Below are 16,923 nucleotides of genomic sequence, written 5' to 3'. Positions count from 1 at the left end.
ATAATTTATGGGACATATGACATCAGCTAGAACATCAACCTGTCTACTTGGGTCACAACCTATGTTTTGCCCCATCAGAATCCTTAACTTGGACAATTTATCACCAGTTTATTCATTTGTTACAGGGAGTGATGGGGGAAAGGAACAATAACATTTGAGCCAACATTGTTGTTGGAAACTTAAATGATACAGCAATCTCTGCTAATTTTGCTTGCCTTTCAATACATAATCTTGGACTATAAGATTTATGTCCATGCGGAGAAGCATCTTTAAAAATGCTCAACTTCATTAGTCATTAGGGAAATGCAAATCAAAACAACCCTGAGATTTCACCTTACACCAGTCAGAATGGCTAAGATTAAAAATTCAGGAGACAGCAGATGTTGGCGAGGATGTGGAGAAAGAGGAACACTCCTCCACTGCTGGTGGGGTTGCAAACTGGTACAACCACTCTGGAAATCAGTCTGGCGGTTCCTCAGAAAACTGAGCACCTAACTTCCAGAAGATCCTGCTTATACCCAGATCTGGGCATATACCCAGAAGATTCCCCAGCATGTAATAAGGATACATGTTCCACTATGTTCATAGCAGCCCTATTTATAATTGCCAGATGCTGGAAAGAACCCAGGTATCCCTCAACAGAAGAGTGGATGCAAAAAATGTGGTATATCTACACGATGGAGTACTATTCAGCCATTAGAAACAATGAATTCATGAAATCTTAGGCAAATGGATGGAGCTGGAGAACATCATACTAAGTGAGGTAACCCAGACTCAAAAGATGAATCATGGTATGCACTCACTAATAAGTGGGTGTTAACCTAGAAAACTGGAATACCCAAAACATAATCCACACATCAAATGAGGTACAAGAAGAACGGAGGAGTGGCCCCTTGTTCTGGAAAGACTCAGTGAAGTAGTATAGAGCAAAATCAGAACAGGGAAGTGGGAAGGGTTGGGTGGGAAAACAGGGGGAGGGAAGGCGGCTAATGGGGCTTTCAGGGGGGAGTGGGGGCCCAGAAAAGGGGAAATCATTTGAAATGTAAATAAAATATATATCAATAAAAAATAAACAAAAAAACAGAAAAAAAAGATTTATGTCCATGAATCATAAGCTACATTTCAACTGAAAACAATTAAAAACCTGTGAACAAGTAGTTCGCTAAGAGGAAAACCCATAGCTCTGAGTGCCTCCAAAAAGAAACTTGAGAGAGCATATACTAGCAGCTTGACAGCACACCTGAAAGCTCTAGAACAAAAAGAAGCAAATAAACCCAAGAGGAGTAGATGGCAGGACATAATCAAACTCAGGGCTGAAATCAACCAGGTAGAAACAAAAAGAACTTACAAAGAATCAACAAAACCAGGAGCTGGTTCTTTGAGAAAATCTTTCCTTCTTTCCTTCCTTCCTTCCTACCTTCCTTCCTTCTTTTTCTTTCCTTCTTTCTTCCTTTTGTTCCTTCTTTCTTTCTTTCTTCTTTCCTTCCTTTCTTTGTTTTTTATTAAATATAGTCTTAACAGGAGTCAAATGTCTCCATCAGATTGTCTAGTAGGCAAAAGATCATTGAATATTTTCTTGATTGATGATTGATTATTGCAAGTGTCATCCCTGAATAGCTGGAATAAGAAATCAGTCTGTCCAGAACAAGGGGCCACTCCCTCAGTGAAGCAGTATAGAACAAAATCAGAACAGGGAAGTGGGAAGGGTTGGGTGGGAAAACAGGGGGAGGGAAGGGGACTGATGGGACTTTCGGGGAGTGGGGATCCAGAAAAGGGGAAATCATTTGAAATGTAAATAAATATATCAATAAATTAAAAAAAAGAAAAAGAAAAAAAAAAGAAATCAGTCTGTACAAGATAGTAATTCTATTCATTCATGACCTCTTCTGCAGTGCCTGCCTCCATGTTCATGTTTGATTCTCTGTCCTGACTACCATTCATAATGTACTGTAAGATATAAGGTGAAATAAACTCTTTACTCTGCAAAAAAGAAAGGAAGGAAGGAAGGAGGGAGGGAGGAAGAGAGGGAGGGATGGAGGAGAGAGAGAAAAAGAAAGAAAGAAAGAAAGAAAGAAAGAAAGAAGGAAAGAAAGAAAGAAAGAAAGAAAGAAAGAAAGAAAGAAAGAAAGAAAGAAAGAAAGAAAGAAAGAAAGAAAGAAAGAAAGAAAGAAAAGTCCTGCTGAACCCTCTGTTACTCAGGCTCATGGGGAAGGGGCAGGGGAGAAGCAACATCACCTGTTAGGACTTCCATGAAGACACTGGAAGCAGCCACCGCCCTGGCCTCAGTTCCTTTTTTCTGTCTCACTGGTGTTCTGGGAGCCATCTTAGATCTAATGCTGTGTAAAGCAGATCAGGACTTTGAGGAGTCGCAGGAGCCTGTGGCACCATGCTCTCCATCCCACTTTTTCCTCATAAGGTTGACCTGCACATCCACCCTCACATAGATAAGTAGTAGTAGAACAGTAATAGTAGTAATAGTAGTAGTAGTACATATGTACATAATGTACAAAAATTTAATATAAAAATTTTGTCGGTCAGGGTTACTACTGCTATGATGAAACACTATGACTGAAAGGAAGTTGAGGAGGAAAGGGGTTTTGGGGACTCACACTTCCACATCACAGTCAATCACTGAAAGAAGTCAAGGCAGACATTTAGAGCCAGGAGCAGAGGCCAAGGAGGGCGCTGCTTACTGGCTGGCTCCTTGTCTTTGTTCAACCTGCTTTCATATAGAACCTAAGACCACCAGCCCAGGGATGGCGTGACACACAACAGGCTGGGCCTCTCCAACAACCACTAATTAAGAACATGGCCTATAGACAGACCATGCTTTCATTTTTTCATTCTTTTATTTGTGTTCTCTCCTTTCAAATGACCCTAGCTTATATCAAGTTGACATAAAACTGTGTTATCACAAAATGAATGTTCACATTTTTCCTATACAAAAAAAAAAGGCATGAACCCTTACTCATGCCCCTGTAAATAACATTGATGAAGTTCACTGGGTCCTAAAGTATTAAAAAGACATTCAGGTAGCATGAAAGAGTGTCTGTGGACAGGGAAGGGCTTTCCAGGGGGAAGGAGGGAACAAAAATGATAATGGTGATAAACATGATCAAAATACACTAGATGGAGGCTTGGAAATGTTGTAATGAAATCCACTGGTTCATAATTAGTATAGGTTAGTGACTGTTTAACAGCATGGTTATAATAACGGAATAAGGCTGGATTATAATGAGTGAGCTAAGACACTCATTTCCTCTCGTGACTACATGCTTATTCGAATGAGTTTACATTCTCAGCTGATGTAAGGGATCCTTCTTTTGGAACTGCCTTGAGCAGCTATTCCTCACCCTCACAGGATGTCCTCAAAGAATGACGGGTTGTCACTGGGTTGTCATAGATTGATTTCATCAAAGGAGAGGCTTAATGTTCTTCATTCGACTCTTCAAATCAGCTCTCCATGCTTCTCTCTCTCTCTCTCTCTCTCTCTCTCTCTCTCTCTCTCTCTCTCTCTCTCTCTCTCCATCCCTCCTCCAGAGTGAGCGGAGTGAGTTGTGTCTCTTGCCAAAAGCTTAATTGATAAATAAATGGATCTTCTGAACAAGGTAGATGATTAAGTCAGACGGACACTTCACCTTCAAAAGCAGACTATACAATCTCAAGATTCGGTTTTCTGACATTGCCCCAGTCCCTGGATATAAACTGCTTTCCAGAAGACAAGTCCCAACATCATTTAGAGTCGAAACCAAACCATGCAAGTATCTTGTCTCCAAAAATGACTACTTTAATGAAAGCTCTATTTGTTTCATTCGTAAAATTCTTGGCATTGGGGTTTCTTTAATGTCTCTTGGTTTTATTATCAATCCATCACTTCTTATAAGAAAAAGATACTTGGAATTTCTGAACACTTACCCAGGTTTGTGAAGGACACAGGTCCAGATAGGAAAAGTAGGAAATGACATATTACATAGAAAGAAAAAAATGTACTTGAGGATAGATTTGACATCAATGAGGTACTGGAAAAGACATAGACGGTTTCCAAAGAGCATATTTCATTAAACAGACATATGTAAAATTATTCTCATGTTGTGAGAAGTAAACTGTCTATGATTTTATTCATAAAATATGTGTGTGCTTCGAGAACCATTTAACTGTCCAAGAATCAGGGCTTTGTTTTGGTTTAGTGTTTTTCTCTCTCTCTCTTTTTTTTTGAATATTAGTATTTAAGACAAAAGCTTGAAACCTGAGCTAGTGGCTAGTTTCCTAGTGATCGAAGTTCATAAAGCTGGTGTTAAGTTTGTCCTTTTTTGCCTTCTGTACATAATGTACTATATTGAGTGCTTGTTGTGGCTTGAAAAATACATGTCAAACATTTTGAACATTCTAGTGTTTTTAATTTAGATTTGCACAATCATAGAAATTAAAGATGAAAAAAGTAAGATTCTTCCTCTTAATATGAACCGTAGTCCTTGGTCCAAACTTGGCTCTCCTTTCTAATTAATGAGGTTTAGGGAAAAACTCCTCTCACTCCCTCTGGGCAGTGGCTCCCACTGTTTCATGATAGAGGGACTGTGAAAGTCTCTTCAGTGAAATGTCTTCATAGTGTTCCCCTTTGGAGTTCATACACATTTTGTCTTTCTCTTGGCATTGTGTTTTAATCACCTGTTGATTGAACAAAGCTGTGTCGCTTTCAGCTTCAGTGTTTAAACAAAAGATGTGCAGGGTAAGCCAGTTGTAATGATACAGTGAGCTCTAAATCCTTCAATATATTTGTGCCATGTCAAGAAAACAAAAACAAAAACCAACTTCAGCTTGCCTTTTAGTTCTGTTTTACTCAATGGTAAAAGATTGGCTAATAGAGCATTTACAAGTTGTTTTTGAAGCAATAATCTACATATAACCTCTTTAATCTGCCCAATAGCTTACTGTTTCCATGTGTCACCTGAGGAGTGGCATAGCCATTTAAATAGCATATTCCTTCAGATGTTAGTATTGCTCTCTCCACCAAAGTGTACTCCACTACTAAACTCACAAAGCTGAAGACGTGTAAGCCATCTTATTTCTCATATGAGGACACCGAGCCCAGAGAGTATTCTGGGTCTTTGTTACCCCTTTCCACTTCTCCTTTACTATGTCACTAACATGATAATATATATGCTAAAATTCAGAGAATAGCATTTGGGGAAGAATGACTTATTTCCCAGTAATGAGTCCAGGTGATTTTAAAAGACAATTTCGAATGCTACTAGAGAATTTTCTTTATTGCAAATTAATTCTCTCAGAACCAAACTCATCGTGGAGGTTGGCCCACCTTACAAGGAACAGAGCAGAGCAAGGCTGTTTCGGCCCCCATCACATGCTACAGGAACTGGATCTCTGTTTTCGCATACGTTTCTTATCATCCTAACCAGTTATTCAGTTGTTCTTCCTCTTTGCCTAGGCCCATGTTTCCCATTCAGCCATGTGGAATAGCTGATGGAGGTTGTCAGCAACCTGAAGCCCAAGGATCGCTCTTACAATTAATGGACAGGGCTGGCCAACGCTGGCTTGAGAAGAAATAAATTAGTATTTCTTTTGCCTCCCGACCAAAGTGAGGTATAAGTTAATTAATCTTAACAGAAAGAACTCAACAAATAGCAGATGAAAACTTAACAGAGCTCAAAAACAGGCACGAGACTGGAGCCCTGGCAGGGAAGAAGCCTGCTGGCGGCGTGTCAGACTCAGTTGGGTCAGAACCATCCCGTTGCATGTTCAGCCTGAGGTTAACAGTTTATAAAAAGGACAAAGCATGTGGCACACTCCCACTTCAGCTGAGCACATCAGCTCATAAGCAAAGTCTGCTCTGTCTTTGGCTTACAGAACTTCAAAAGGGGTGGGCCCAGTAGAATGTATTGATTGTCCTTATAAACTCCTCGCGTATTATAGCCAGCCACTTGACAGTCCTTCCTCTGCCTTTTCTCTCAAGCCAACAGTGGTTTCTATCACAAGAGCCTCAATTTGTCTAAAGTATTAATTAGTTAAAGCTAAAACTGCTTCCTCTTGCTTACTTTCCTGACATCCCCTGGAAAGAATTTTTAACCAACAGGAAACCATTCAAGTTTCTACTGGAGAACATTGTCTCCAAGTCCATTTGGCCAGGTTAGTAGGATTGGAATTTGGCAGGCCCTGCAAGCTTTTATTTAATTTCACTTTACTTTGAAATTCTGCTGAATGAACAGAGCTAACTGAAAGAATGATTGATTAAAGAAATCTTTTCAAATATTAACTAAGATACAGAGAAAGGGACATCAGAGGGTAGGAGAGCGATCAAAGATAAGAAAGCCATCAGCAGGCCAGCTGGGGGCTTCAGTAAAGCATGCAAGAAGAGAAGCTACAAGGACAATTTTGGTTTTCATGGATATGACTGAGATTTCCTCCCTACAGAATGTAATCAATATTTAGATGTGCTTTACCACAGGGCTAGTTCAGCAATCATGAATAGGGATGGAAAAGAATAAGTTTAAGAGTTTTCAGAAATTATCCCGTGCTCTGATTCCAAATGAGCATGGCTTTTTGTGTTAAGATGTGAGCCCGTTTTCTGTCTCGATGGGTATCTACATTTACAAGGTTACAAGGTTAGTTTCTTGAGGAAATCTTAAGGAAGAACAGTTTTCACAAGTTGTAAAAGTACAAGAACAAGGTAGCACATTAGGGATAACAAGGCTCATTTGGTCACATGAACACTGACTAAATAAGCAGTACAACACAAAACAACCGTGGAAGACCAGGCTCTCAGACGCTGAGCTATTTTAACCCAAGTTTCCCTCTAGACATCTCTAGAGCAGGTGCCTGCTGAGTGTAGAAGGGGGTCTTGCTAAGTCCTAGCTAGTTAGAATAGTAAGCCTCTGCTTTAGAAGAGCTATCTGTGCTGTTGTGGCCCGCAGTCAGCAGGAAAAGAGCCTGCAGACTTTCTTTGCTGCTTACCCATACAGAAATAGAGGATTAGGATCTTTTCTAGAGAAATTTTGAACCTAAAGGTAGACAGTTCAAACTGAAAATCTGTCCCTGGGAAACAGCCAACATTATCATAATTGAAACACACACTCTATTTGAGCCTCCGAAAACCTATTTTAAGCCTGTCTATGTAGTGTGAGTGTGTGTGTGTGTGTGTGTGTGTGTGTGAGAGAGAGAGAGAGAGAGAGAGAGAGAGAGAGAATTTTCTTAAGGAACTAGAGAGGTGGTTCAGTGGTTAAGAACACTTGTTGCTCTTGCAGGGAGTTTGTTTTCAGCACTCATGAAAAAAGATAACTTACAACTACCTATAACTCCAGCTCAGAGGGATTTAATAATTCCTACCCTCTCTTCTAGTTTCTGCTGGCATCCATGTGTTCTTATTCACATGCACAGACACACACTCACATACCCATGATGAATAATAAAACCAGAAAAGGTGGTTTGATGCAAGAAACGATGTTGAAATCAGATAAAACATGGCCGTCCCTGTTTCAGTCTTCCAAGAAAGAATGTCTGCTAAGCACGCCATGTTGGAGACTCAGAGATGGCGGTTCTGCCCTTTGGCCTGGACCTTTTGGCCCAGGCACTAGCAATGTTCTTCCACTGCTCACAAAACACAGTCGTATGTCCAGGAGGTTGGTAAGACCAAGGAGAGTTTCCCCAAAGCTATGCCTGGAAACTTCCTGGAGAAAGGTGAGGACACTTTAAATGTATAACTGCCTAAAGTCTGGGCTGAGGAAAGCGTGTTTGACATTGTAACTCGTGACATTCATTTGACAAATTAATTCAGTGTGACTCAGATGTGATTGTAGCCACATGTGTGAAAATAACCAATAAGAAGCAAGGCAAGGGGAGGAGGAGAGGTAGTTTGGGCAAAGATAAAATCATAGGTCTTAAGCTGTCAGAGAGCCTTAGGTCTGCGGAATTTGCTTTGCTGCAGGACCTAAGCCTCCTGACTTTATAGAATATGTACTGTTTCTTCATAGTTTTTTCAAGCAACTAAACACATAGCCAAAGGCAGATAAGGACATCTTCACATTCCAAGTGCACTGATGTTATTCAGATTTCCTCAAGCATCACTAAGAGCTCAAAGGGAAGAATCAACTATACTGTGAATGTTTAAAACTTCACAGGACAGACAGACATCCAATCACATATTGAGGAGCAAGGTGAGGAAGAACAAGATAAGATAAAGAAAGACTCAGGACAAAATCCGGACAAAGGTGTGAGCACTGGAAGAGTCAAGCACGTAGGAAGAACTCAGGCTGCTTGGAGAACTTTAAGCAGCAGAGGTGACTGCAGCTGGTACAGAGGAAAATGCAGGAGCCAGGTTATCAAAAATCTTCATTAAATGCTAAGTTTATCTTGGGGTCATGTGAATTACTGAAAGACTCGGAAGATGGGGCATGGGTGACATGCTCACAGTTGTGTTTTTCGGTGATCCTCATGGGAGCAGTATGAAGAGGGAATCTGAGTCAAGGGAGGCTGGCATCCAAACCTAACAAATACTGGAATAGAACTGTGTTGGTAACATCCAAGAGAGGGACAGGCAGGGTAAGAAAAGATGTGGAGAATTCACTGGGCGACAGATAGGAGGATTAAAACTTATGGATGATAAATAAGAAAATGACTCAATTCAAGCTTCTATAATCACTGGGACAATGAATCTCAGGGCACCAAAGATCTCAAGGAGAAGAGAAGTATTGCCAGGGTGCAGGATGTTGAGTTCCCAGTGAGTGGGATAGTAAAAAGGGAAAACAGGGAGCTAGGACTGGAGCAGAGGACAAAAACTCCCCAGAGGTAAAGGTTTGAAGCCCCATCCTGGCTCTGGTCATCCATCATGGACAGAAGCATATTTAAATGGAGACAAGATAAGGTAAAGACTCAGGACAAAATTCTGGGAGCAAAAATGGATACAAAACAGTGTCTTAAGATAAAGTCTGTGTGGGGCCCCACCTCTTCACACAGGAGATGTTAGTCCAAGGGAGGGAGGGAGGAGTTTGGTGGACTCCAAACTCCAAACAGGGACCAACTACCTGTGGGTTCTGAGGTAAGGGGAGGGCTATAGACCTGCTCTAAGGAGACTTTGAGAAGCATTGTTCAAAGGTAGGCACTTAAGGGACTAGTTTTCCCAGGAACCCATGGAAAGCGTGCTGCCATGGCTTCACCACTGCTGTGGAGTTCTAACCTCCGGTGAGAAAGCTGGATGTATGTTAGGGATTATGCCATAAGATGACGGTGTTTGCCAACAGGTACAAGCTTATGAATAGTCAGTCTTCACTATTTGCAAATTCTCTACTTGAAAATTTGCCTACTGAAAAGATGTTCTAAGGCCCCGGACACCACATAATTTTTGTGGTCATTCGTGGAGATGCCATAAGTGGCAGGAAATTTGAGTCCCTGACGTGGGCAAGTCAACTAAAGTCAACTGAACCGTTACTCGCCTTCTGGCCTCCGCTCTCACAGTGGAAACAAGCTGTTTTCTCTGTCTAGCTACTGACATATTTTCACATGTTTGCGCTTTGGTTGATGATTTTGCTCTTTAAAATGTTTAGGACAGAAATGCTATCTTTAGGAACATAAGCACTAAAAGTTGTGATATGCTGTGTAGAGCAGATTGTCCATCATGGTGACAAAATTCCTGACATCATAGCTTGAGGGAGGGCTAAAGGATACTATCTAACAGCAGGCTCCTCTGCCTCTTACAATCCTTTTGCCCTTCCTATGCAATATTATTTGTTTCTTAGGTGTAGGGTTTGCATTGCAAATTTATCTGCTGATGTTGAACATCCAACAGTCATTTAATCTCTGCGCTTTGACCAATTGTGTGTCTCTGTAACAGTCACCATCTATTGCAAAAGGGAGCTTCTTTGATGATGGGTAAGATCTACACTTACCTATAGGTATAAGTATTTATAATGCAGTTAGAACTTAAAATAATTTAGAAAAATGGCAGTAGGAAGTTCTCCTTTAGAGTCTATGACCTCTCCAACCATAGGCAGTTGGCTACGTTTACAGTACCAGCTATGAGTTCCCTCAAAATGAGCAGGCATTATGTCCAACTAAACAGCTGTTGGCTACCCACAAGGCAAATGTGGCACTATCACACCATTAGAGATATCTTGTGGGAATCGATGGTGTGGTTCATGGGTTTTACAGCTGGGTGGGATTACAGATTGCTCCTCCCCTTTCTCTGCTTGCAAAGCACCTTTCCAATAATAGAGAAGAGCCAGTCCTCAAGGAGCCTTCCAGATGAGCTCTGGTTCCATTACTCCAAGCCCTCTGTCTAAAGAATGTGGACCTTAGCAAGAAGGTCCAAGTTCTGGAAGGCAGCCAGAAGCAATCCCAATAGTAAATATTATTTTGAAAATTTCTTGTATTTCCTCCAACTAACAACTCGAGGGAAGTTTCCTGTGCCTGGCATTGGAATTTTTGCTAGATAGTGTACGGCTCTTCAGGGAAGCACCACTATCCTATGTAGCAAAACTCTAAATATGTATGCGCATTGTCCTAGTTAGCATCTAGGGAAAGGGGGCTTAATTCTTCTTACAACTAGGAGTTCCCACAAGGGAGCCAATGTAGAATCTCGAGCAGGAACCTAGAGAGAGGAGTCGAAGCAGAGACACAGTGGAATGCTGCTTATTGGCTTCTTGTCCATGGATTGCCCAGTTTGCTTTCTTAAACTCCCTAAGACTTCCCCTCCAGGAGGAATATTGCCCACGGTGAGAAGGCCCCTCCTACATAAATCACTGATCGATAAAATGCTTCACAAGTATGTCCAACATCAGTCTGATGGAAACAGTTCTTCATCTGAGATTCCCTCTTCCAGGTGTCTCCAGTTTGTGTCAAGTAGACAAACAATAACCAACTCCTTTTCCAGAGAGAGAGAGAGAGAGAGAGAGAGAGAATATATATATACATATATGTGTGTATGTAGGTACACATACACACACACATACACACACACACACACTGGACATATGCCAAGGAGTGATGGGGATATGGTAGATCTCCTTTCAGTGTTTTCCAGAAATCTCCATACTGATCTCTACAGTGGCTGGACCAATTTGCAATCCCTTCCTTCTCTCACGAGAATTAGTTATTGTCTTGGTATTAGCCATTCTGACTTGTATGAAATTTTAGAGTAGTTTTAATCTGTGTTTCTCTAGTTGCTAAGGCTATTGAACACCTTTAAACATATTTCTTAGCCATTTTATTTCTTCTGAGAATCCATTTTTAATTAGAGCATTTTTTGACTATGTTTTGAGAATTCGAGTAATATTGGCATCATAAAAGGAGTTTGGAAGTATCCCTTGCTCATTTCCTCCTTTCCTTTGTTCATTCCTTCCTTTCTTTATTTAATAACTTAAAACGTATCGCATGTAAATCATTGTGATCTGGTAGAATTCTGTGTGACGTCATCTGAATCTTGTTTTTGTTTGGGTGGTTTCTTTTTTCTAACTCTGAAGGGTTTCTTTTTTTCTTACTGTTTCCATCTCCCTAGTTTTTATGGGTCTGTTTCCATTGTTGATGTAAGCCACTCTTCTTGGCTTAACTTTGGTAATTTCAACTAATCTAGAAATTTATCATTTCCTTGAGATTTTCTAACTTAATCGAATATAGGTTTTTCGGGTACTCCTTTATAACATTCTGAAATTCTGTGGCAACTGTCATAATGTTTCTTGTTCATTTCTGATTCCGTTAACTCGGTGTGTCCCTTTCTTTTGGTTAACTGAGCCAAGGGTCTGTCTATTGTGTTTATCTTTTCAAAGAACCATCCCCTAGATTTATTGATTCTTTGAATTTTTTCCATTGTTTCTATTTCATTAATTTCTTCTCTGATTTTTGTTATTCCTTCTTGTCTACAGGTTTTGGAATTAAGTTGTTCTTGATTTTCTTGTTCTTGTTCTTGAGTTGCACTGTTAAGTGATTTATTTGTGCTCTTTCTTAATTTTTACTGTAGGCATTTAGAATCATACATTTTCCTCCCAGGGCTGCTTGTAATGTGGCCCAGAGGTCTTGTGGGTTATGTTTTCATTTTCATTTCATTCCAGGAATTTTTTTTTATTTCTTTGGTGATTTCTGTTTTTGACCCATTCATCATTCACTAAAGACTTGCCAAATCTCCATGCTTTCAAGTAGTTTCTAAGGTTCTTTTGCCCTTGACTTTTTAGCTTTTTGCATTCTGTTCTGATACACTGGACAGAGTTATTTCAGGTATTTATTTGCTGAGATTTATTTTCTGTCCTAGTATGTGATCTATCTTAGAGAAATGTCCATCAGTTGCTGAGTAGAATGCACTTTCTTTGATGTTTGGGTAAAATACTCTGATGATATCTGTTAGGTCCATTTGATAAATGGTGTCATCTAATAATATTTCTCTGTTCTTGTTTTGTCCAGATGACCCATCTATTGGAGAGAGTGGGTATTAAAATTACCTACAATGACCAAGTCGAGGTTAATGTGTGTTAAAATCCAGTTTATGCTTTCTACAAAACTGTGTGTGCTATTGTTTGGCACATTTTATTTAGAATTGTAATGTGCTCTTGGTCAATTATTCCCTTCATCTAATTAATTGTTCTATTTATCTCTTCTGATTAGTTATCGATGAAAACTCTTTGGGCAAGTATTAGAATGCCTCTGGCTGTTCTTCCACTTGCTTGGAATACTTCTGCCCATCCTTTCACTCTAACCTAGTGTCTAGCCTGGAATGTAAGATAGGTTTCTTATAGAACACAGAAGATACTCAAACCTTGTGCCCAGTCTTGTATGTAAGAGAGGTTTCTTATGGAGCACAAAAATTTTCTTTGTTTGTTCATCCAGTCCACTAGTCTGTGTCTTTTTATTGGGAAATAGAGGCCATTTATATTTAAAGTTACTACTGAAAGGTATGTTCATTGCTGTTATTTTGGCTTTGGCTTGGTTTGCCTTTTCTGGCTTTTGTTTGTATTCTTAGTCATATTTTGTGTTTCTGTAATTATATTTTAATTTATTTTCTTTCTGTAACATTTTGACTATATTTACCCTTTCTTTAGTCTGAAGGATTGCTTCCAGTATTTTCTGTCAGGTTAGTTTGGTGAAAATGGATTTTTTTATCCATTTATATCATGTAACATTTTTCTTTTTCCTTCAACTATGGCTATAGTTTTGTTGGGTGCTAAACCTTGGAATATATTGCTCTAGGCTCTCTTTCAATAGAGAAGCCAAGTATAGGGGAATTCCAGAACAGTGAAGTGGGAAGGGGTGGATGGAAGAATAGGGGGACGGAAGAGGGCTTATGGGACTTGCAAGGAGTGGGGACCCAGAAAAAGGGAAATCATTTGCAATGTAAATAAAAAATATATCAATTAAAAAATGCTAAAAAAAAAAAAGAGAGAGAGAGAGAGAGAGAGAAGCCAGATAATATTCTGGTAAGTATTCTTTATGTGTTACTAGTGATGTTTCCTTTGTAGCTATCAATACCCTGTCTTTGTGTTGTTTACTCTCTGTTTAAATACAATGTTCTGTATATAGTTTGATTTCTGGTTCTGTCTGTTTTATGTTCTATGTGCTTCTGGTTTCTGTATGGAAGGTCTTTAATCCAAGGAAGCTTTCTTCTATGGGCCTCTTGAGTATCTGGTCTATGTCATTGACTTGAGATTGTCCTCCTTCTATGCCTTTTATGCCAAATTCATAGATTTGATTTAGTCATAGATTTTCCATGTTATCTCAAATTTCCTATTTATTTCTTTTATATGTTGTTTTTAATTTATCATATGCTTTGTTTGAGTGGTCCAAGTCTTCTACTACATCTTCAAAGCCTGATATTTGATTCCTTGATCATGTTTATTGTTCTCTTAAATTCTGTATCCTGGGGTTCATCTAGGAATTCTCATTGGAGAGCATTCCTGTAGTACCAGTGGGTTTGCAGGGAGCATCCCCTTTGCATTCTTTATGTTTCTATGTTGTGTCTTCAGCATTTGAACATCTTTCATTGGTTATGTATTTGATATAGATTCTAGCCTGACTCTGTTACACTGAAGTTATTTTTGGTTTTGTTGCTGCCCAAGCTTGGTTGATTTAGGATCAGGTATGAAGAGTTGGGAGGTCAGTCCTTCAGATACGCAGTGTTGGTTTTGATTGGAAGGGGGTGTATCTAATTTGCTGGTAATCAATAAATGATGGGAATGGGATTTCTTGCTGTTTCTGACTGGGCTTGCATACACGCTGTGCTGCTTGAACTGTGTCTGGGAGTATATGAACAGCTCTGGTAGCCCAGGACCTAGAACACTCACACTCACCAGGCTTAGCTGGCAAACAGGTTGCCATAAAGACTTTCTTTAATCAACTACATTCCAGAAACTGAAAGTGGAAAAAAAAAAAATCCTTCTAACTCCTTTCCAAAGCACCATGGAGTCTGAGACATAGACTGCCACATACTCGTTCTATAACATTGTAAAGCATTCTCCTCTCTAGGTTCTTTTCACCTACAAAGTAAGACGGTGACACCATAGGACCCTGGTATCAGATCCCCATCTGCGCTGGAAGGACAGTATTCTGTAGTCAGTCCCAAATCAAAGAATAATATGCCATAGTTTATGACTTTTGAACAACATGAGGCTTATGAAAAACTGTTTTGATTCCTTGTGTTTGCAGAGCAGCATGAAGACCAAGTGGATTTAAGGATTTGGGAGATTGTCTCATAGGGAGAAACACTTATCTTATCTCTCCCATTTACAAAACAGCAGTAGAAGCAATAGGTTCTGCCCGGTGGCACGGGTCTATAATCAGTCACTTGGAAGGCTGGAGCAGGGAGATTGCCAGTTCAAGCTCAGCTTGGGCAATTTAGTAAAACCCTGACTCAAAAATAGGAAGTATAGTGCCAGCATGATGAATCAATGGATAAAGATGCTTGCCGCCCATACTGATCATCTGAGTTCAATGCCTAGGAGCCGCATGGTGGGGAGAGAAAAGCAACTTCTACAAGTTCTCCTCTGACTTCCACATGCACATTTTGGCATATGCACACCCACACACATAGATACACAAAGTCATATAAATAAGTGTAATAAAATGAATTTTTGTAATAAAAAGTACAATAAAGAAGGATGAGGCTATAGGTCAGAAGTAGAATACTTTTCTAGCACATACAAAGCTTAGGGTTCAATTCCCTGGACCTCAAATAAAAGAAGTAATACATTCCAATGTTCTACAGCAAATGGGGTGACTACAGCTTGCAATTATCTCTGATTTATTTCCTGAATAACTAGAAGAGAGAAGTTAAAGCCTGCAAGCACAGAGTAATGATGAGAAGATAGAAACACTGTCTGATTTAATCAGCACACATTGTATACATGAATAGAAGTATCACATTGTACCCTATAAATATGTACAATTATCATCCATTAGTCCGAAAACACCAAGGAAAGAGTAATGTTAACTCCCTTGATTCAATCAGTATTGTATACATATGTAAAATATGAAACTATACCTCATAAAAAATGTACAATTAAAAGAAAAATACATGAAAATATAAAAGGAGAAAACTCTATAACTCTGAAGTCCAATAATAGAAATCAACCCAAAAGACAACTGTGAAATAGACAGGAAAACACCCTCAATTATTTCAAAAGTTAATGGAATTAAAAATGGAAATGAGCAACACATAAAAAAGAGTGTTGATTTGCAATTATTTAAAGCAAATAGCTTGAGCAAACCAAACCGAGCCAATCAACATGCACGCCAGGCCGCTGCGAGGTCCTAGTGGTGTCCTTTTGGTCTCTCCAAGGACCCCAGTGTCTCTTACCAACAATTGCGTGTTCTGTTAAGCACTTGGCAAAGTGTGTGGACATGTGGGGCCCAGCCTTTTCCATGGAAAGCTTTTTCTCCCAGATGGAGCCCTCATCTTAAGAATGTGTGCAGGATTAAGATGTAATCCATCGTTCCAAAGACTACAATGATGCATGAAATAAATGCTTAGGCTGACTCTTTGTCTAAAGAAGTCTTTAACTATGCAGGAGACGTTAATAGTTGGAAGCCTCAATCTAATGAAAGATATCTTGCCTTCATCTACACTGTGTCATGGATGCTCTAGTTAGGAATGAGAAATTTGGGGGGACATCATGCACATGAGCGCATATACACACAATCTCCTTTCTCTGCTTCTTCCTTTAGCCAATGAAGAAGTTGTCATGGCCATATACAGGCCATACCTGATATCTGTGAAGATCTAGGTATCTTCTCTCCACCTCTATCTACATCCAACACTTTGCTGGGGCAGGAGTCTTCAAACATATAAGTATACATCTCAGCATAGTGGGTAGCCAACATCTACTGAAGAAACCCTTATGATACCTTCCTCTGGACACACAGTCCCTGGGCTAAGGAGTTTGAGATCTTGGGTCCTCAGGATGCAGTTGGTGGTCAGAGTGAAGGGTATGAGTTATCTCTCTTGATTCCTCAGGCTCCTCCTATATGAAGAGAGACAGAGCTCAGTAGGCACATGTGTCCCTGTCTCGGGATGCTGGTTTGTTGTTTTCCACATAGGATAATGCATTTGTCAATGCATGGATCTCTACGTGTTCTCTACATGTCTCAGCACATCAAACTCTGTACTTCCAGAGGATCGAGAGTACAGTGGTATGTTGCCATGATCATTGTGTATCTGTGAGCTTATGAAAATATATTAAAATGGAGTTGGGGAAAGAATAAAGCATCTCCTATAAGTAATTAAACTTTAATTAATAAAATTGATGTTGCAATAAAAACAGCTACATATCCTTATTCACATATATATAATATAAAAATGTGCAATCATTACTCTATCCTCACTTAGTAAACTGCTATTGAAGTGTGATGCCCTCATGACTGTAAGACCAGTCTGTCTTTGGCACATGGCACAATGCCTGGCTTCTAGCAGAAGATCAATAAGTATTTGTTGAATAAAAT

The sequence above is a fragment of the Apodemus sylvaticus genome, chromosome 4 (genome assembly GCF_947179515.1).
Source record: "Apodemus sylvaticus chromosome 4, mApoSyl1.1, whole genome shotgun sequence".
Lineage (NCBI taxonomy): Eukaryota > Metazoa > Chordata > Mammalia > Rodentia > Muridae > Apodemus > Apodemus sylvaticus.
The sequence above is the reverse complement of the archived record's forward strand: the minus strand, read 5'-3'. Positions refer to the sequence as shown.